The following is a 22,477-nucleotide window of genomic DNA, read 5'->3' on the forward strand; positions in this document are numbered from 1 at the left end:
TGACCAAAGTACAGTAAGTTTTGCAGGTAAAAATGTCTACTTCTGGATATTCAAAATGGCAGACCACAGAGAAGATCCTCTTTTCATGTATGAAAAGTGCAATTTTCCCAGTCATAATGAATACTTAGAATTTGGTGATGGTGGGAAGTATTCATGAAAAAGGTAACATTTTTAAATGGGCAGCAAGAATTCTGAAAATAAACGACAACAAATATTACATGGTGCACCTTTAAAACAGCGCAACTAGAGAGCATAAGATAAGGATGAGTGGGGAAAGATGTTTATCGAGATCCTTTAGAAAGGGCTGAATAGCCTCTACATAGTGGGATCTACATAAACCAGCAAAGTCATTAGTGCAAGGTCAAACTCTCATTCATCTGCAACTATGGTACTTCACAGTGCTGCAGTGCACTGCACATCCTGCACATCCTTCCCTGAATTAACAATCTTTTCAAGAAAAATTGTATTTCATGACGGTGAAAGGTGCACAAATGAGACACTGATGAAGACACAGCTGAAACGTTGTCTCCTCCTGCCAACTGAAATTAAATGTAAAAAGAATCCATCTTTCTTTCCAAAATGAAATATTGTGTTATTTTATTTCTTTAAAAAAAATACTGAATGTTTATAGATGTATTTCTTTGAAAGACTGAGATTAAACAGGTTTGACCACAGAGTGACACACTGGTACTGGGGGTCATGGACAGTAATGGAGGCTAACAGAGTGCCAGAATATATCAGTGGAGCTCGAGTGGCAGGACAAAAGCTGAACATAACTAGCCCTTAGATATAGTGGGCGCCATCATGTGACTGTGCTCTGGGCCTATTGAAGGCAGGCTCAATGGAAGCTGACACCCTCTGTCTTCCTCACTCATACTCACTGCACACTCTTTGTTTATGGTAGAGCACTTTTTTGTGTCCACAGGGGAATAGGGCTGTCTTATCCAGTTTGTCCTCCTCCACACTTCATACAAGACACCAGACTTTTTTCCCCTTTTTTTCCCTATACATTCCTGAATTTCTGGGTCGGTCTGAGACTGTATAGAGAGGAACCCACTTTAAAATTCTTCCTTGTTACTCTCTAAAGCATAAAAAACCACACAGTCTTCACAAATCAGGTCCACTTGATCATTTGAGAGACAATGTTGGCCGGATAGTTGACAGGAGAGATGACCTTGAGATTTAAGCACTCTAGTTAACTCTAGTGGGTGTTGGGAAGAGTCAACTGGAGTTGAACTCTGGCGGCTTTTACATTCATTTTCCAATATTAAAATTCGGTTCATGAAAATCAGATATTTCTTGCGTGCTTCACCATTTTAACTAAGCCCCATTCAAACTGAGTATTAATTACAATAGTATGTGTACATATTACAACAGTGATTTCCTACTTTTACACCCATTGACCAGAACCTGCAAAACAGTAAAAGAAATCACACTGTGACAGACATGAAAGGTACAGACCAATAATGTGGAAAAAAGGAGTCCACAGGAGCCGGTAAAATAGGATTTGACAAAAGTGTAAACATTTGCTAACGATCCGAAGAGTGGTAAATACACTACACATGGGAGGACCTCAAGCACCACAGGTAAACACATGAAATGTATAATGCATGTTGAACCAACATCAACCTGGCTCGTGGTGGAGCGCCCGGAATAAAAGAAAGTATTTTCAGTTTGTTTTGTCCTCTGGTGAAGATGACTTTTGTGTCATAGATGCTGAGATAATTCTTATCTATGAGCCAATTAACGGCTCTCCTCTAGCCCCTCCGATGCAATTACAGCCTTGTGCTTCGACTTACTATAAAGGTTGAGGTGTTTTCCAATCGCCCTCGCAGAGGTTACAACGGGACTTCGGGATATGTATCAACATTAATGTTCATTATATATTTTTTCTTCATTAATTTATGTAGCCAGATAATGTAGTTCAAAGGTCTGCCACCAGTTTTTTCCTCCTTTTTTGTTTTAAGTGTGCTCCATATTTCACCACTCTGGTCTCCAGTGAAAGGAACAGCCTTGCCATGCAGGCAGGCCTGGACTAGTCATCTGGCATACAGGGCACTTGCTGATGGGCTGATCGTTCCCAGAGGACCAGTACAGTTTTTGGTCTACAATTTAGAGTACACAGCTCAAAAATACCCAGGGACGTTGTTTTGTTCCAGTCCAATCCTGATTGCGGGGCTGTGCCTTGCTTAACCCATGTGGGCAACTGGGATGGGATGAGACTTTGAAGGCCCCATGGTTAAAAAAACCAAAAACACGCCAAGGATACTTCATTAGCCGCTAAACTAAATCATTTGTTATTGGCCGCGGTTCTCAGGGACCCTCCGTAATTCAGTCAGTGAAAAGCCTCCTATCGTTTTCATTTAAATCTGAGCCACTGAAGGTAGAGTGTACAAAGATATTGTACTCCCTGGAAACGCAATCAGAGGCAGTATCCCCCACTTTCCGAGCAGAAAAAGAAGACTGGGTGAGAAAAAAGAGCTTAAATTGGGTTCAGGTTTGATTTCTCAAGAGAGAAGGTGACGAGACATATACTGGATTGCAGTCCCCAGTGATTGTCTGTATGAAACGGCAGCTCTGTTCAGCGATGACACCAGTTTATCACGCACAGGCATCAAAAATGCCAGAATGCGCATCATCTGCATGACACTGCCCCTCCACACTGAAAGGTTAATGTCGGAAATATGGAGGCAGTCTGGTTTTTATTGTGAGCAAGTGGCCCTATTTTCGCATTTCCTACTCCGACACGTCTCTCTCTCTTTCTCTCCTGTGCTCTCTCTCTCTCTCTCTCTCTCTCTCTCTCTAGCCAAGGCTTTCATTGCACAGCAAGATACCTGCTTTCACTGAGACTGAATTGGCATGAAGAGAGAGAGAGAGAGAGAGAGAGAGAGAGAGAGAGAGAGAGAGAGAGAGAGAGAGAGAGAGAGAGAAAAAACAGAAAGCAAGGGATTCTGCTGTTGGTCTGCTGCTTCCTGTGAATGTGTGAGTGCAGTGAGCACAAGCACATCCAGTCCTCTGTAAATTGCTTTAGGGGGCCACAGTGTGGGTCTTCAAGCAGCCCACCATGCCGGCTCAACCCCTTCTGTTCACGAGTGAACCCAAAAGGTCACTCCTCTGAGCTGGCTGCCTCTGTCAGATTGGTGTGCTTTGTCATACGTCTTATCGGCCAAGGCGTGGAAATGTGTAAAGCCAGTTGCCGGCATCTTTATGTAATGAGAATTGGATTGATTTTTTCGTGTGCGCTTGTGAGTGTTGTTATGTTTCCATCCATGGCCTTTGAAATCACATAATCACAACTCTCACCTCGCCATATTGCTAATCTAACATAACACAAATTAAAAATGTTCAGACCTGCTTCTGAAGTAACTAATTAAGGGCGAAGGCAGCAGTAAACAGGTTCCTCACTGCAATCAGGCAGGTGAGGTCACTCACACTTGTGCTAAAATTGAATTATAATACAATTTGTTGTGCCGATTATATGTCATTATTTTAAGTAGTACTGTATGTAATTGCAATGTACTCTGCACTCTATCCATACTCACAGACAGACAGAACAGAACGTAACCAGTGTACTGTAGTGTATAAAAATCCCTTTGCGGCATTACATGCTCAACTGCACTTGACTTGACAACAGGCAGTCTAGTCTCTAATGTCAAGGTCTTTACATGTGATTGATTGATCACTGTTCGCCACTTTGTCATGAGCTCCCAGCATATGTGTAGATGCCTCAGGAACATCATTACAAAATTTCTCACGATGTCTTGATGGACGCAAAAAAGGCATTTGACAAATAACATGGACAATTCTCAAATCACTGTCATCTGGTATAAATTGTGTATCTTGAAGTGCTGTTCCTCACACCTCTCTGTGTGTTCCTTCTATGGTATTGTCTCCTCTTACGTCAAAGATGTAGAATTTATTGTGTAATGAGGCTTGCGGTGCTAATGGTTGTGTTTACAACGTGAGGGGAAACAACACAAGGCTAATTAGTAGACTGGGCAGGTCTGTTCAATGTGTTCATCATCCGTCATTGTGCCATCTATCCTTTTGCTGGCTAGGGCTATGGGCAAAATCAACACAATTTCTAGTGGACAGGTTGTGAGAGAGAAAGAGAGAGAGAGAGAGAGAGAGAGAGAGAGAGAGAGAGAGAGAGAGAGAGAGAGAGAGAGAGAGAGAGAGAGAGAGAGAGGGGGGTAGACAGAGAAGAGAAGAAACAGAAGAAGAAGAGAGAGAGAGGAAGAGAAGGGGAAAGAGTGGAAAATATCTGGTGTCTTCGTCCAACTGTGGGCCCAGCATGTTTGGATTTGTTTCAAGTATGATTAGGAATATGCACACTTCCTCTGTATGCACTGTTTGAGAAACTCTTAAAGGAACAGAGACCGTTTCGTTTTAGAGCTTTTGGATTAAAGGGGCTTTTTTTACTCAGTGTCCAAATACAACAAAAAGCGAAGAAAAAATATTTTAGTTTCATTATTATCGTGAAGACTGTGAGACTGTGAGAGCCGTGTCTGTCTTTTGAGCAATGTTTGTATGACAATTTTAACAAGGATAGTACTCCCTCACAATATTTTCTGGGTTGTTTCGTCGGAAAAAAAAAAGAAAAACTGTCAGCAGACACACTGATGTTCTAAAAATAATATGCACACGAATTCCCTTTTGTAAACAGATTTGTTTAAAAATCACACAGTGGGGACAAACACTGTTAGTTTATTGAATTAGGAGAAAACCGATTCCCAGTGGATCTTCCTCCCCACAGGGCTAGTCAAGTTTAATGCTGGCAGGACTAGACAGTTTGACCCTTACATTATTAGATCATACGTCTCTGCTCGTCAGAGACAGCCCCTCAACTGGGAAAACCACTTTGTGTCACATATCTAAGCTAGGAGAAGAATCACAGCATGTGCATGACAAAAAAGGAAGGCCCAGGAAAAAAAACAAAAACAAATCACTGTTAGGCTCAGTGGCATCAAATGCACTGACACAAAAAAGCACGCACACAGAGGATGAGAAAATTGAGAAAGGGGGGGGTGAGAGAGAGAGAGAGAGAGAGAGAGAGAGAGAGAGAGAGAGAGAGAGAATGAGAGAGAGAGAGAGAATGCATGTGTGAGAGAGTGGCTATTTCACGCACAGTGCAAGGATTCGTGACTCTTGCCCTTCCAATGTGATAGAGAAATTCTATTTTAAGACCAAGCTAATATCATAAACTAAAGCACCTACTCACTTCATCAGACTGTCATGTAGGATGCTAATAACACCGAAAAAAGGCGCCTTTTGCATACAGGAAATTATGGGATGACAAAGGCGTTTAAAGCTGGGGAAGTAATTGGCTGACATTTATGCGTGGAAATGCCTGCAAGAAACGACTGAATAATTCATCCATTATGATTATGAAAGTATTTCTATTTCAATTAATTCCCATCCTAAAAATATCACACTATTCAAGTGATGAACAAATTAGTTGATTTTTTATATTGGGCAAAGTTTATGACAATGAAAGCAAGTCATTGTGTAGTTAATTGCCGATGATATTGAGACAACATGAAATGAAACGTATGGCAGTCACCTCTAGGCCAGCAGATGGACTTGAGTGAAACCCTACCCCCAACTAGGCACACCAACAAAGGTGTTGTGTCAAAAATAAAACGCTGGAATGTTTCCCGTATAACACAGATAACTTCCCCTTGCTCATCTAATGTCCTAGTCTATAGAGATAGCTGATCCTCAAGCTTTCAGATAATCCCCGTCTTTTGTCTCAGCAAAGTCAACTGCAAAGTCAAACTCTGCCTGTCAATATACATATAAAAATGAGAGCAGTTCAGTTGTCATTTATTCTAGTTAGTCGGGCAACTAACTGTGTAAAAAATATTACTTTGCCTATGGATTCTTGTGGAACAACAATGACTCATGAAATCAAAAAGTGTTTTAAAGGGTCCATTGGTTCAATATGAAGTCAGCAAGGTCCACATCACCGCGAAATGTGGATTTAAAGAAAGAAAAAAAACAAGAGAAATGACAAAACCACAGTCCAACAGCACACAATGCAACTGCCACAGTGCAGCGGCACGATCTGTCATCCTTTGAATTATTAAGTGCTCAGTTGCTCAGAAACGATATTATCATAGACAGGACTGGACTGGGACAAATAATCAGGCCGGGTATTTTCAAGACTGGTCCGCCAGGCATTATTGAGACAGACAATGAAGCCCTTACCAATATTTTAGTCACCTACTGGTCATCTATATGTCAGCTATTATTAATTTTTAGTCAGATAAAATATATGAAATATAAAACAGCTAATATAATGAATATTTAAATCCGACTCAAAGAGCTGTAGCAGCAGCTACAGTACACCGGGCAAATGCCCTGTATACCCTATGGCCAATCCAGCCATGATCATAGCTATGTACAGTACATATGACAAAAAAGTCATTTGCAGCATTTGCCATGGAGTTAGACATCTCTGGTTGTATGTGTTCCAAAATGGGTTCACACAAGTTTGGGATGTCAGAAACCATCTTCAGTATTTGATTTACTCATTGGCCAATGTACCGTACAGCTAACACAATATTTTAAGGCACTATTCGCAAATTGTTTGAGTCATAGCGGTGTAACAATCCTGACAATTTGTCATTGGTGAAAGTTCACGATAAGTTTTGACAGCAACTTATCATGGCAATTGCTTTTTCAGTTGCTCAGTAACTTTAAAAAAAGCACACATCTGAGTAACTCCACCATCAATAACCCCATTATCCTCTACATCATGTACAGCACAGTATGATTGGCAGTTACAACACTGGGCCCTTTATTGCATATTCTGTATGGCTGTTCTAATAAAGAAGTGGGCCTGCAGTGTGTGGGCTGGCGGCCCCAATACAGCTCATCAGAGAAACAATCGCCAGCTTCACAGGGTTCAAAAGTTTATTCATTGTTCGTCGTGCTGAAAACGAATCACTCTCACAGTTTTGGTTTTAAAACAGGGCCCCCGATATTTGAATGTACAGTGGAAGCAATTTAACAAATAGCGATTTTAATTTTAGTGGGAGGTTTTTTTTTTCTTAAACATTCCTGCAAAATTATATAGTCATTTTAGCCTCTTAGGATTGACTGTGAAGTTTCGGCTTGGCTATGTATGATTTGTATTGTGCTTTACCGCACTTGCGTTATCTTTGCTTTGCAAGCCGCCTCATTTAAATTTCACAATTTCAGCGCGAGTCATTTTTGGGCCAAATGTTGGCCTCAAGGGCACAGACACAATATTAACGTAGGGCTGGCTTCTGAACCTCCTGCGTGGTGTCGGTCTTGTCTCGAAAAGCACTACACCACAGCGCAGCCTATTGATGAGTTTTTGTGCTCTGCTTCCAGCTTGTTGAGGATGGCCCGAGCTTATCTGTACTCTTCCCATAATTAGCTGAAGGAGAGGGTTGGCTGAGGATTTAAGCAGATGAATGGGTTAGGGAATGTGTGTGTGTGTTCTGTGTGTTCTGTGTGTGTGTGTGTGTGTGTGTGTGTGTGTGTGTGTGTGTGTGTGCGCGTGCGTGCGTGCGTGCGTGCGTGCGTGCGCGCGCGCGTGCATGTGTGTGTTTGAGTGCATGTGTGTGTTTGAGTGCATGTGTGTTGAGGCTTACTGTACAAGTGTGTGCTGTGCTGCCTAAAGATTTATTTCCATTACCATTATGAGTCTCTCACACATCGGTCTTCCGGAGCTTTCCATGTGAGGAATGGCTGGAGGTTAGCAAGCTGGTATTTACATATCGGCGTATATATCATTCCTAAACGGCCTTAGGCTCAGAGCTCCAAGAGTAAACAGACAGATGCAGCTCTTAAAGGCGGCTAGCAAGGGGGACTGCTGTGTACCAGACAAACACAAACACAACACACAGAACAACACAACACAACACACCACAACTGAACACACCACACCACATCACACCACAGCAGAACACACCACAGGAACAAATAGCATCTGAATGGCTGAAGCTAACACTGCGATCACAGAGGAGCTGAACTGAGGCGAATAGCTCTGAGAAAAATGGGTTACATACTTATCAAGCTGTCGTGTTCCCTAGTTGATTGGCGATAAATGGCAGATGTGGCAGGAACTCTTGCTTATTTCTCTTATGTCGCCTCACTCCTCCTTCTAGACCTTATCCACATGGAAACACAGTACATTGAGTCATATTTTTGTTTATCGTATGGGCCTGCAGTCCATATGGCACCGATGTTTTTTGGGAACGGGTAAGAGTGCAAAGATCTGGCAACGGTGCTGTTCCCGTTGCCACATGGACGAGTAGAATGGATTTGTTTAGGCTTATGATTACTGAAGCGAGATCTACTGGTGTTATAGCCAATAGTGCATTATCAGAGGTTAAAAAGGGAAAAAAACAGTCTCTCTCTCTCTCTCTCTCTGCTTACTCGGATGTGCCCGGTTCAGTACTGTTCACCACAAGCGCCTTTTTTATACAAAGACTATGTTAGAGGAAAGACAAAAGCAATAGAAGGACTTGAAAAAGACACTTCATTCAGTTGCACGTGACCGTGCCCCTTTGGGCTGCATTCTTTATCCAACAGGTCTCACGCTTTAACTGGATCTATCTTTTTGCTACATGACTGAACACACCAAACATAGCCCAGGTGGCTAAGCCACCAGTGTGTCGACCAAAAATGGAAAAACTTCTAAACAATGTCTCGGCACAGTGGAGGGAGGTTCTCCAGGGTGCATTCCAATCTGCAGACTTCCGTCCTCCACTTGTGCTTGTGGCCTTGTATGTTGCTGACGCTCCGCCTCTGTAGAGGAAACAAAAAAGTTTCCCCGCTGTCAGCCTAGCCACAACAATGTTTGGGGGACTGTTCTTCATTAACCATCCCGATTGAAAATGGGGAAATGACAATAGGATCGTGCTTTCGCAAGATATTGAATTAATCAGTGACGTCACCATGAGGTCACAAGCTGGCAAGTGAGCAAGGGAGGAAGGAAGTCAGCATATTGGAATCCACACCAAATCAATTATCTGCTCACTATTCGAGCAACACGCTCTTCGTCTTTTCTACCGCACTCCACCCGTCAGCTCGCTCTCCCGCTCTCTCTCTCTCTCTGGGTCTCTCTTAAAGTCTTTCTTCTCTGCGGTCAATGGGAAGTTGGCCAACAGTATGGCTGTACTAAAGGTGAGCCTATATACAAAGAATAGGTAACACTTTATAATAAGTACCCCTTTTTGAGCATTAGTTAACCCTTAGTTAAGCCTTATTTAAACATTAGTTAACCCTTAGTGAAGCACAAGTTAGTCATTATGTAAGTATTATTTCTTATTTCTTAATCATTAACTACTACCGTTAGTAAATGGTTTGTGTGTACTGATGTAACTGTTCGCTAAGCAAAGTTAAGACTTAGTTAAGCCTTATTTTTAACATTAGTTAACCCTTACTGAATCACAAGTTAGGCATTATGTAAGTATTATTTCTCATTTCTTAATCATTAACTTCTACCGTTAGTAAATGGTTTGTGTGTGCTGATGTAACTGTTCGCTAAGCAAAGTTAAGCCTTAGTTAAGCCTTATTTTAACATTAGTCAACCCTTAGTGAATCACGAGTTAGTCATTATGCATTTCTTGGTAATGATTCGTTTATGGTGATTGAACTTTCTGATAAGCATTAGTAAACCATCATTAAAATGTCAGATAACCCACCTTTATTTATGAAAAAACATTATCTCTTTGTTGCCTCCTACCACCTAACCATTACCAAGTACTATTAGGCATGTATGGCAACAGTTTGTAAACTCTTGCTTTAGCATTATTGAAATCTTAATTAACCCTTTTGTAATGGTTAGTGTGTGATGACTGGTAACATGGCAAACAGTAAGTTGAGGCTCATGTGACTGCCCCTCATGGATGTTTCTGGACATTAACAAATGACTTGATAAGCATTGCTTATGCATTATCAAGGATTTATAACCCATTACTTAAGTATATCTGGGGAACTGATCTAAAGTGAAAAACTTCCCATGCTTTACAACACATTAACAAATGACTTGTTAAGCATTGCTTATGCATTATCAAGGATTTACAACCCATTACTTAAGTATATCTGGGGAACTGATCTAAAGTGAAAGCCTGTTATGGCTTCACAACACATTAACAAATGATTTGATAAGCATTGCTTATGCATTATCAAGGATTTACAACCCATTACTTAAGTATATCTGGGGAACTGATCTAAAGTGAAAGCCTGTTATGGCTTCACAACACATTAACAAATGACTTGATAAGCATTGCTTATGCATTATCAAGGATTTATAACCCATTACTTAAGTATATCTGGGGAACTGATCTAAAGTGAAAACCTTCCCATGCTTTACAACACATTAACAAATGACTTGTTAAGCATTGCTTATGCATTATCAAGGATTTACAACCCATTACTTAAGTATATCTGGGGAACTGATCTAAAGTGAAAGCCTGTTATGGCTTCACAACACATTAACAAATGATTTGATAAGCATTGCTTATGCATTATCAAGGATTTACAACCCATTACTTAAGTATATCTGGGGAACTGATCTAAAGTGAAAGCCTGTTATGGCTTCACAACACATTAACAAATGATTTGATAAGCATTGCTTATGCATTATCAAGAATTTTCAACTCATTACTCACTAATATCTGGGAAACGTTTAAAGTGAAAACCTTTCCATGCTTTCCAAAACATCAACAAATGACTTGATCAGCATTGCTTATGCATTATCAAGGATTTATAACCCATTATTTAAGTATACCTGGGGAACTGATCTAAAATGAAAGCCTGTTAAGGCTTTACAACACATTAACAAATGACTTGATAAGCATTGCTTATGCATTATCAAGGATTTAAAACCCATTACTTAAGTATATCTGGGGAACTGATCTAAAGTGAAAACCTGTTCAGGCTTTACAACGAATTAACAAATGACTTGATAAGCATTGCTTATGCATTATCAAGAATTTTCAACTCAATACCAACTCATATCTGGCAAACTTTTAAAGTGAAAACCTTTCCATGCTTTCCAAAACATCAACAAATGACTTGATAAGCATTGCTTATGCATTATCAAGGATTTATAACCCATTACTTAAGTATATCTGGGGAACTGATCTAAAGTGAAAACCTGTTAAGGCTTCACAACACATTAACAAATGACTTGATAAGCATTGCTTATGCATTATCAAGGATTTATAACCCATTACTTAAGTATATCTGGGGAACTGATCTAAAGTGAGAACCTGATAAGGCTTTACAACGCATTAACAAATGACTTGATAAGCATTGCTTATGCATCATCAAGGATTTAAACCCCATTATTTAAGTATATCTGGGGAACTGATCTAAAGTGAAAACCTGTTAAAGCTTTACAACGCATTAACAAATGACTTGATAAGCATTGCTTATGCATTATCAAGGACTTACAACTCATTACTACGGCATATCTGGGGAACTTTTAAACTGAAAATCTTTCCATGCTTTCCAAAACATCAATAAATGACTTGTTGAGCATTGCTTATGCATGGGAGGCAACATCTGAGAGATCTTACTATTCTCATCAAAAATATTTACAAACCACTTACACAATACATTTGAGATGTGAGATGATGTGCTTCATGGTAACGGTAACACAAGACAGACAACTTCAATATCTTTAACTATTTAATTTTTAAAAGTAACAGTTATAAGCTTAAACAGTAACACAATGAAGAAAGAGAGATGAGGACTAGCAAAATGAAGAGAATAGATGAGGGGAGAGCTTGTGGAGAAGAGAGGGAGGCAAGAGAAGAGATATAGTGCATTCATTAATCAAAATTTTCTACTAGGGCCGGTGGCGTTCATGTGTGCTTCGGATGTCAGTGTTTGATATTTACGTAATTACCACATGAACGCACAATTAGGAACTGTACTGCATTTAAAAGATATTTTCTACTGGGCAGCAGCAGCGAGCCCGTACTTTTGAGCTCAGCCACTTTGCACTGTAGTTCAGGATTTCCCAAAATAGTTTTTATAATAAAAATATATTGAGAGTCTGTTAGGGGTGGGTATTGGCAAAGGGTTCACGATTCGATGCGCATCACGATACACATGCCACGATGCGATTCTATCACGATGCATTGCGATTCATGTACTACTGTGATGCATTGCGATATTTACTTCAGTAAATGTGTAAAATACAGCTTATTTGTCAGTTGCTGTGTAGCTTTCTTAAGTCAGTTCATTCTATTTAAGCATTCTATCATCTGGGAGAGAGCTTACGTCACAACAGAAATATTACCTGTTCTCTACTGAACAAAATAACCCGTGGCAAATCGAATTTTATTGTTATCAAATAATCAATTGTCATGAATCCGTGCAGTATATTGAGAAAATAAGTATCACGATACCTTGTCATGAATCGATGCATTGTATCGTGAGAGTAAGTATCGCGATGCATCGATATGACGATTATTTTGCACACCCCTAGAGTCTGTAATAGTGATCTAAAGTGAAAGCTGTAGAAACTGCATGATGACTTCTGTTCAGCTATGAAAATACTCCGGGTGTCGGCGGGCGTTATGGGAGAGAGGTGGCCGGGCGTTCACGGCCGCTATGGGAGATAAGGGTTAAAGGAACTTCTCTGACGATGGTGGTCCTTTGTAAAAAGTTTCAGGGGTAAACCGCCTTCATGATGCTACCTGTGAGGAAACAAACAAAAAAAGCACAGTTTTCAATTATGGGCAATATTATTGGACACAAGTCATGTAGAAAGCAATATGCACTAAGAAGCAGGAACTCAGACCGTTATCGACTTTTTCCATATACAGTCCCTTCCAAAGGGTTTGGAACAGAAAGGCGCATGACATTGGAGTACATCTCGTCTTATTTAAACCTACTGTATAAACATGCCATAGGGTCATTTCACGTGAAATCAGACACTTTGGGACCCGACCGACACCAGTGTTAATTTCGTGACGAAATATTTTCGCCATAATTATCGTTAACGATTGTTTTTCCCCCTGACGACAATAAAACGATAACGAAAAAAACAGCATGTGTTTGTACGAAAAATATAACGATATTGATTTATATTTTCGTCAAAAAAATAAAAATGTGACTACAATACCATCGGAGACGAAAACCAATAGGAAGCATTTTTGTTAATATGTCACTGAAACATTGAAAAAGAATTTCCTGATCTTTCGCAAGTCGCGACCCATCTGCTCCGCGTCTCCCTCCCCTCCCTCACACACACAAACACGCAGGCACAGTGACAGGCAGCGTCGGTGCTGCACGCCCGTGACCTTTTTTTAACAGCAGTAGCCTACTTTTCAGGGCAATCCTGGCTGGACAAAAATATTGTTGCCTATTTATCCATGACGAAGAAGTTTATGCAGTCATGAAATAGTGGTGGTGCTGTCTGTCCTAAAGTAGCAAACATCTTTCTCTAACGATGCCTTTTTTTCTCCACTCCCAGTCGCTTTCATGAACCTGCTACCCGACGGTCGTTGTCTGATCTTTTTTCAATGTTCGCTAATGTTTGTAATTTAAGGGTCTATGCGTTGGTACAAGCCTTCTGATAAGAATCACTTTAGTGCTGATCGCAAAGGATTCGGAAGTGTGGAGTTTTGCGACTTGTTTCAGTCAAGGACACTGAAATAGGAAGTAAACGGCCTTTCCACGCTTTCATGTGCGTTTTTCCAATAACACCTTGCGAATGCATGCAACATGGACACAACCATGTCAACGAGAGCGCGTATGCCATCACAACTTCGCATCAAGCAAATAATATGCAACAGCTTGCAATACGCGCACGAGGGAGAGAGAGAGAGAGAGAGAGAGAGAGAGACACGTCTTCCAACAGGTGCCTGTAGGCTACCCCGCGACGCTCTTGATTACTGGTATACCCACAAGTATTTTTTCATAACGTGCAGTCCCGTTTTTCCCCCAAAGTCGTAGAATATCGCCATGATTTTTTTTTACACATTGGACGCACTGGCTTATAAGACACTCTGGCAGTTTTGACAATATTTCATGATTACAATATGTCATTTTAATCATTGATTTCCCCAAATTGTATTTTAGTTTGACAATTTTATAGAGAAGTGTAGACAAGAGGAAATGATATTTTGGTTGACTAAAATTATTTTAGATTTCATCGACTAAAATTGTATGAATTTTAGTCAGCTAAAACTAGACTAAGACAAAAATGATTTAGATGACTAAATTGTGACTAAAACTAAAATTGCATTTTCGTCAAGAGACTAAAACTAAATTAAAAATTCCTCTCAAAATTTCAAATCATACTTGCTGTGCCTGATTAGTAGCAAGGTAGCACCCCAGAACTGCATTTGTGCGAATCTGACACCAATATTAAGGGAGAAACAGACTAGCGAAGGTTTACATATGAGGGTAGGGTATAGTCTACATGTTTCTGACATTGGCTCAGCAACTCACCCTATTGGACCATCCTCCATTCCTGGTTCCATCCCCCTGGGTGCTCGGTGCTGGCTGTGTCAACGTGCATGGGTGGCTACCCAACACTGTTCAAAAACATGATGAGATTTAGATGAGATTTAATATCAGACAAAATATTTATTACATATCACTATAAGCAAATACTGTGTCGAGCCCTACATAGCCTAAATAAACGAAACAGTGCCAGCATGCATACTTACACTGGGTCTGCGTCAGGGGGCACTTCCAGGAGATCTGGTCAATACTGTGTCACTGGTGTCAACAGTGAGTGGGCTGAACGTTCATCTGTACAATGTAAACAAACATTTAATTATTTCCCATACACCTAAAACAATTACATGTGTATGACATTAGCTCACTAACTCACCCTTGGGTCATCCTCCACTCCTGGGTCCATCCCCATGTGCCATGGGTGCCCGCTGCTGGCTGTGTCAACATGCATGGGTGGCTGGCTACCCAACACTGTTCAAAAACATGATGATTTAGATGAGATTAAATGTCACAAAAACAATGCCAGCATGTATACTTACACTGGGTCTGCATCAGCGGGCACTTCCACTTATCAAATAAATCTGTCATGAGCCAACAACTGAGAGAGGAAAAAGTCAAGTCACAATTTAGCTTTCATGACAGTAAATTACTACATGAGTGCAAATAAATACATCAGCAGGTTCACAACGCCATGAATTATTTCTGAGGTCAGTAGCCTACTGTAAGAAAGCTTGGGACAAATCATTCATGCAGTCATTTCAGAAGTCAGTAGGCTTAAGCTTACCTCATCTAAACATACAAAAAACAACATGACTCACTACAAAGACCTCAGAAAAGAAACTAACTAACATTTATGGTAGTCCAACACCGTTAGTAATGTGCCAATCTCTTTGCCTACATCTGCAAAGCTACTCAACGTGACACCCCCTCTCCGTTTGTTTACATCCGGCGTCCACCTCTCCCCAATGCAATGAATTAGCTATGCACGATGGGCATGAGATTGTGTATCTTGCAAGCGACAGGGATTCATCTTTCAAATAAGAAAGGACTATGCAGGCAATTGCATGTCTGTTCAGTGAATATCAAAACATTTTAGCAGCCAAACTTACTTGGATGCAACAGCAGCAGCGGCAGCAGCAGGAGTAGGCAGTAGACAGCAGCAGGCAGGCAGCTCATCGCATGCTCTTCTCGCATCGCTCCAACTTCTCGTGTCAACTTTGATTAATACTTCCGACACTGTCAACATCCACATGCCGATACGTCCGCGAAAACACCTTGAAATGACGACTCTTCTCCGTTTAGACTTGTAATTGTCCTTCAGCAATATAAACCGTGAACACTGAACAAGACACTACTTCCTCAAAGTGTAATGTGTCCCCTCAAAGAACGTCCCCTGGAAACGCATCACTGATCACAAAACAACATCCGGTCGATTAACCACTTCCTGGAATATTTGAATTATCAGAGACGATGCTAATTAGAATAGAGAATCTTTGGTATTACCCCTGTAATTAAGAGATCAGAGATTTCTAAAACTAGTGAAAAAGAGTTACAAAGTTAATTGTGTTTCCTGCTGGCCATTTTCGGTTGTTTTGACGGAGAGTAATGAGTATGACTGAGCTGTATTTTACCGCGATTTCAATGTGTCATTTCAACAGTATTCTGGTCAAGGTAAAATAAAATAAAATATATATATAGGCCTATATTAAAAACGTTTAAAAAAAAAAAAAATCAATGTCACTGTTAGTTGTACAGCAGATACCCACACATATGAGGTATCAAAATTATGGTTGAGATGTCCAGTTTAAAAAAAAAAAAAACTTGGGTTGGACTTTCAGTTATGGTGCTGTTGTTTACAAATTGTGTCAGAGTGAATTCTGAGGGTTAACATTACTTGTCCACCTAAGCAGTTGTATGTCTCTATGCAAGTGGGTGTTTGAGTACTCTATTAGTTGTAGAGAACAATATTGCTTAGCAAATTTTGTTAACTAGCATGCTAACTAGCGATTTCTGCTATTTTGCTCTGTGCTTGCAATGGCTCAAATGGAGGGGAATGTTTTGCGCTTAGTGTAAGCTTAATCTACCTTTTGGCAGTAGCCTACAAATAACAAAATTAATGTTTAAACTGTGCTTTTTTATTTGTTTCCTCACAGGTAGCATCATGAAGGCAGTTTACCCTTAAAAAAAGGACCATCATCGTCAGAAAAGTTCCTTTAACCCTTTAGCTCCCATAGAGGCCGTGAACGTCCGGCCACCTCTCTCCCATAACGCCCGCCGACACCCGGAGTATTTTCATAGCTGAACAGAAGTCATCATGCAGTTTATACAGCTTTCACTTTAGATCACTATTACAGACCCTCAATACCTATATTTTTATTATAAAAAATATTTTGGGGAGATCCTGAACTACAGTGCAAAGTGGCTGAGCTCAAAAGTAGCCTACGGGCTCACTGCTGCTGCCCAGTAGAAAATATCTTTTAAATGCAGTACAGTTCCTAATTGTGCGTTCATGTGGTAATTACCTAAATACCAAACACTGACATCCGAAGCACACATGAACGCCACCGGCCCTTGTAGAAAATTTTGATTAACGACTTTACGAGCTGATGACGTACACAACAGCTGGCTCTACTCTCACCATGGCAACCGCTAAGTTGAAATACTCAAAAACCGGCATTCAGTATGTTCAAATAGTCATGGTAAATGACTGTCAGAAAATATTCAGCATTTTTACCTTTTGACTTCCTAATTCATTTGCTTGCTGTAGCTGATGAACAACAGTCTATTATCGTTTTATTAACAAAAAAAAATGGCCAGAGTCTCACTCTGGTCCACCATCTTTAAGTTGTAAACAACAACAAAATAGCACATGAACGCAACGCACTTGTAAATACCACTTCACAACTAGATAATATCTACTAGATAAGACCACATGAATACACTATATCTCTTCTCTTGCTTCCCTCTCCTCTCCACAAGCTCTCCCCTCATCTAATCTCTTCATTTTGCTAGTCCTCATCTCTCTTTCTTCATTGTGTTACTGTTTAAGCTGATAACTGTTATCTTTTAAAAATTAAATAGTTAAAGATATTGAAGTTGTCTGTCTTGTGTTACCGTTACCATGAAGGACATCATCTCACATCTCAAATGTATTGTGTAAGTGGTTTGTAAATGTTTTGATGAGAATAGTAAGATCTCTCAGATGTTGCCTCCCATGCATAAGCAATGCTCAACAAGTCATTTGTTGATGTTTTGGAAAGCATGGAAAGATGTTCACTTTAAAAGTTCCCCAGATATGCGTTAGTAATGAGTTGTAAGTCCTTGATCATGCATAAGGAATGCTTATCAAGTCATTTGTTAATGCGTTGTAAAGCCTTATCAGGTTCTCACTTTAGATCAGTTCCCCAGATATACTTAAGTAATGGGTTATAAATCCTTGATAATGCACAAGCAATGCTTATCAAGTCATTTGTTAATGTGTTGTGAAGCCTTAACAGGTTTTCACTTTAGATCAGTTCCCCAGATATACTTAAGTAATGGGTTATAAATCCTTGATAATGCATAAGCAATGCTTATCAAGTCATTTGTTGATGTTTTGGAAAGCATGGAAAGGTTTTCACTTTAAACGTTTCCCAGATATGAGTGAGTAATGAGTTGAAAATTCTTGATAATGCATAAGCAATGCTTATCAAGTCATTTGTTAATGTGTTGTGAAGCCATAACAGGCTTTCACTTTAGATCAGTTCCCCAGATATACTTAAGTAATGGGTTGTAAATCCTTGATAATGCATAAGCAATGCTTATCAAATCATTTGTTAATGTGTTGTGAAGCCATAACAGGCTTTCACTTTAGATCAGTTCCCCAGATATACTTAAGTAATGGGTTGTAAATCCTTGATAATGCATAAGCAATGCTTAACAAGTCATTTGTTAATGTGTTGTAAAGCATGGGAAGTTTTTCACTTTAAACGTTTCCCAGATATGAGTGAGTAATGAGTTGAAAATTCTTGATAATGCATAAGCAATGCTTATCAAGTCATTTGTTAATGTGTTGTGAAGCCATAACAGGCTTTCACTTTAGATCAGTTCCCCAGATATACTTAAGTAATGGGTTGTAAATCCTTGATAATGCATAAGCAATGCTTATCAAATCATTTGTTAATGTGTTGTGAAGCCATAACAGGCTTTCACTTTAGATCAGTTCCCCAGATATACTTAAGTAATGGGTTGTAAATCCTTGATAATGCATAAGCAATGCTTAACAAGTCATTTGTTAATGTGTTGTAAAGCATGGGAAGTTTTTCACTTTAGATCTGTTCCCCAGATATACTTAAGTAATGGGTTATAAATCCTTGATAATGCATAAGCAATGCTTATCAAGTCATTTGTTAATGTCCAGAAACATCCATGAGGGGCAGTCACATGAGCCTCAACTTACTGTTTGCCATGTTACCAGTCATCACACACTAACCATTACAAAAGGGTTAATTAAGATTTCACTAATGCTAAAGCAAGAGTTTACAAACCGTTGCCATACATGCCTAATAGTACTTGGTAATGGTTAGGTTGTAGGAGGCAACAAAGAGATAATGTTTTTTTTTCATAAATAAAGGCGGGTTATCTGACATTTTAATGATGGTTTACTAATGCTTATCAGAAAGTTCAATCACCATAAACGAATCATTACCAAGAAATGCATAATGACTAACTTGTGATTCACTAAGGGTTGACTAATGTTAAAATAAGGCTTAACTAAGGCTTAACTTTGCTTAGCGAACAGTTACATCAGCACACACAAACCATTTACTAACGGTAGAAGTTAATGATTAAGAAATGAGAAATAATACTTACATAATGACTAACTGGTGATTCAGTAAGGGTTAACTATTGTTAAAAATAAGGCTTAACTAAGGCTTAACTTTGCTTAGCGAACAGTTACATCAGTACACACAAACCATTTACTAACGGTAGTAGTTAATGATTAAGAAATAAGAAATAACACTTACATAATGACTAACTTGTGCTTCACTAAGGGTTAACTAATGTTAAAATAAGGCTTAACTAAGGGTTAACTAATGCTCAAAAAGGGGTACTTATTATAAAGTGTTACCAAAGAATAAAATAAAAGGCCTTTTTATTGCCACAACGTACACGTGTATAATGTGAACTATACAGCACACATTGAACACACACACAGTCCAGTACATGCAGTAGAGTGAAAGCATTTTACTCATCAGTGAGATATGTCCCATCCGTTTTACAACATAGAATAAAACTAAATACTAACAGGTTTTACAAGAGATGTACACATGCGTAGCTGTGAAAAACGTCCAAACAGTAGCAAAAATACCTTGATATTCCCCTCATTTGGGATGTTTACATTAGACAGGACTGTGTAAACATGACTGATTGGTTTTGTGGCAGGCTTCCACTGGTCATGCACAGCTGCAGTAAGGCATCAATTTCCCCTACAAGCCACAGGGCTGTCTCAGTGTTTCCCTCATCAGAACTATTTACTTGCAACACCCCCTTAATGACATTATAAATCCCCGTTTAAAATTGAAAGTTCCACATTAACTGGTGTCAGGCAATAATGTTTATGACAGAAAAGTCAAACTATCCAATTTGGCTGCAATTAAAATTACACGGAGAGAGAAAACAACAAGGACAAGGAAATGGGACTGAGTTTGTTTCCTGGCTCCACTCAATCGGTGTCAACCTCGTAAGGAGTCCCGGCGAACGCTTTGCCTTCAGCTCACTGGGTTTTTAGCACAGTGCTTCAAGGCTTTCGCACAATCATCATTACCGTACGTTAACAGCATCCTCCAAACCACCACCATTCTCCAGCCCCCCACCCCCCAATGCACTTCCACTGAATGGTCTTGAAAGACAAAATGACCCCTTTAATGTTATAGGTGCGTATTGTAAGGGCCCCGGGTCAATAACTGTTAACCAGAAGTGGAGTGGTGGAGGGCTTGTCCCTGGCCTGTCGAGTTCAGCCCATCTCCACCCTCCAAACCCCCCTCCTGTCCAGCTTGGCCTTGTCCAGTCTTATTGAGCTGTATAGCACAGAGCCTGGCCTGTGGACCTCAGCACTTTTTTTCTTCTTCTTCTGGGCCCTGAAGCTCAGCACTTCGTCATTGTGCGGCAGGGTCAACTTCATTTAGCTCCGTCGCAGCCAGGGCCATGGAAACATTTGTTCTCGCAATGTGGGAGCGATGCTCTATCCATGCACTGAAGGTGCTGTTGTGGTCCAGACACTTCCAGATGTAGATACGCAGTCAGGGTTGAATTTGTGCGCCTTTCATTATGGATTAATAGTGGGGGGAAAAAGAAGCAATAACATAAGTGGTGGGGATTGTTTTGTTTTTCAGTTTGATGTATGCTCATGGGTGGCTTTAAACACATTTCAGCAGTAAATGCACACCAACTGTGAGAGAGATATAACCTTACTGAAATCTCACTTTGTATTTAGCTGCTCGTGTGTGTCTTTTAAAGGTGATAAATCAATGTATTTATAATAGTACCTACAATAATGTTGACAGCTTTCTAGGCATTTCTTCATTCATTCATTCCCTACTTCCTTCCTTCCTTCCTTCATTCAGCAGATTATCTCTCTGCTGTCAATTTATGTATGTATGTACGTACGTATGTATGTACAGTATGTATGTACAGTATGTATGTATGTATGTATGTATGTATGTACAGTATGTATGTATGTATGTATGTATGTATGTATGTATGTATGTATGTATGTATGTATGTATGTACAGTATGTATGTATATAGTACGTACGTACCTATACCTATCTATCTATCTATCTATCTATCTATCTATCTATCTATCTATCTATCTATCTATCTATCTATCTATCTATCTATCTATCTATCTATCTATCTACTCAAAACACCTTTTCAGCACATTTCAACTCACACTCTGTTTGAGCATTACAGTAGCAAAGGAGAACTGCTAAACTGCATGGAGAGGCAGTAGATTAACCTCTGCCTCATATCCACGTAGCTGCTTGACTGCCCCTCTTAAAAGGGGACGGGAGCGCGCTGAGTCAGGGGCTGTTAAACCTGGGCTCGGTTCTTGGAGTGTCCACCCAAATTAGCAAGTCCTTTAACAAGAGCACAGACTACAAGGTCAGAAATTTTGCAATTAGATAGCAGAAATGGCCGCACTACAGTAGGGTACTTCTACACGCAGTACTTCATAGGAAGTACAAAATAAATACTGACTGGGTGGTGATGACTAACTGGTGGTGTGAAGATATTGTTCAGCACATGGAGAGATGGAAAAAAAGATAGAGTGAGGAGGAAGGCGGAAGTTAGTCATGGTGAAATGTCTTGAGATATTGTTTCTTTATTTCCCAGTGAGCACATCAAAGTTGTTATCCTTGGGATCTGCTGCCATTTCCCCTTCTCAAGTCAGGGCCACGTATGTGAACACTCCAGTATTTGCATAATCAGCTGTCTATAATATAAATCCTCTGATTGCTTTCCTAGCCATGCAGCCGTATCACAGATATAGATATTCCCCTTGTGCTCTTCTCTTTCCTCCTGCCAAAATACGCTGGTTGCAGCCAGACAATTACGGAATTCTAAGACTTGTAGACTGTGAGGTGTGCCGTGTGGTCAGGTGGCTTTACACAACAGGTCAAATATGTTAAGGTAACAACCCCAGATTAATTGGGAGGGAATATAAACTACAAATTAGACAGAGACTATTTCCAGATGGTTTATTTCTATCCCTCAACCTTAAACATGTTATGTGATCACAGGCTGCGACGGATGGAATGCCATCTTTTTTTGCAGGGAGTGATCATAAGCCTGTTTGTCTGACACCCAGTTTCTCATTACGGCACTTCAGCATCACAGCCGTAGGCCCCTATTCCTCCACCACCGGCTGTGTGTGAGCGCTCGCCAGAACACCCGTGTCAGTAGAGGTCATAGCACAATTATGCATTCTGCACTTTTTTCTTTTCTTTTTTTTTACCCCTCACAACGTAATG

At 40.0% G+C, this 22,477-nt stretch overlaps 1 protein-coding gene and 1 long non-coding RNA gene across 2 annotated transcripts in view; one reads left to right on the top strand and one right to left on the bottom strand.

Annotated features, from left to right (window-relative positions):
- Positions 1 to 22,477, top strand: part of luzp2 (leucine zipper protein 2) — a 111,936-nt gene that overhangs the window by 46,715 nt on the left and 42,744 nt on the right. The window lies entirely within an intron of this gene.
- Positions 12,068 to 14,836, bottom strand: LOC134438544 (uncharacterized). Its single transcript, XR_010032618.1, has 3 exons — positions 14,673 to 14,836; positions 14,452 to 14,537; positions 12,068 to 12,692 (listed from the first exon to the last, which is right to left on the bottom strand). It is a non-coding gene; the product is annotated as an uncharacterized LOC134438544 (long non-coding RNA).

Source organism: Engraulis encrasicolus, chromosome 22, assembly GCF_034702125.1.
Source record: "Engraulis encrasicolus isolate BLACKSEA-1 chromosome 22, IST_EnEncr_1.0, whole genome shotgun sequence".
Classification (NCBI taxonomy): Eukaryota; Metazoa; Chordata; class Actinopteri; order Clupeiformes; family Engraulidae; genus Engraulis; species Engraulis encrasicolus.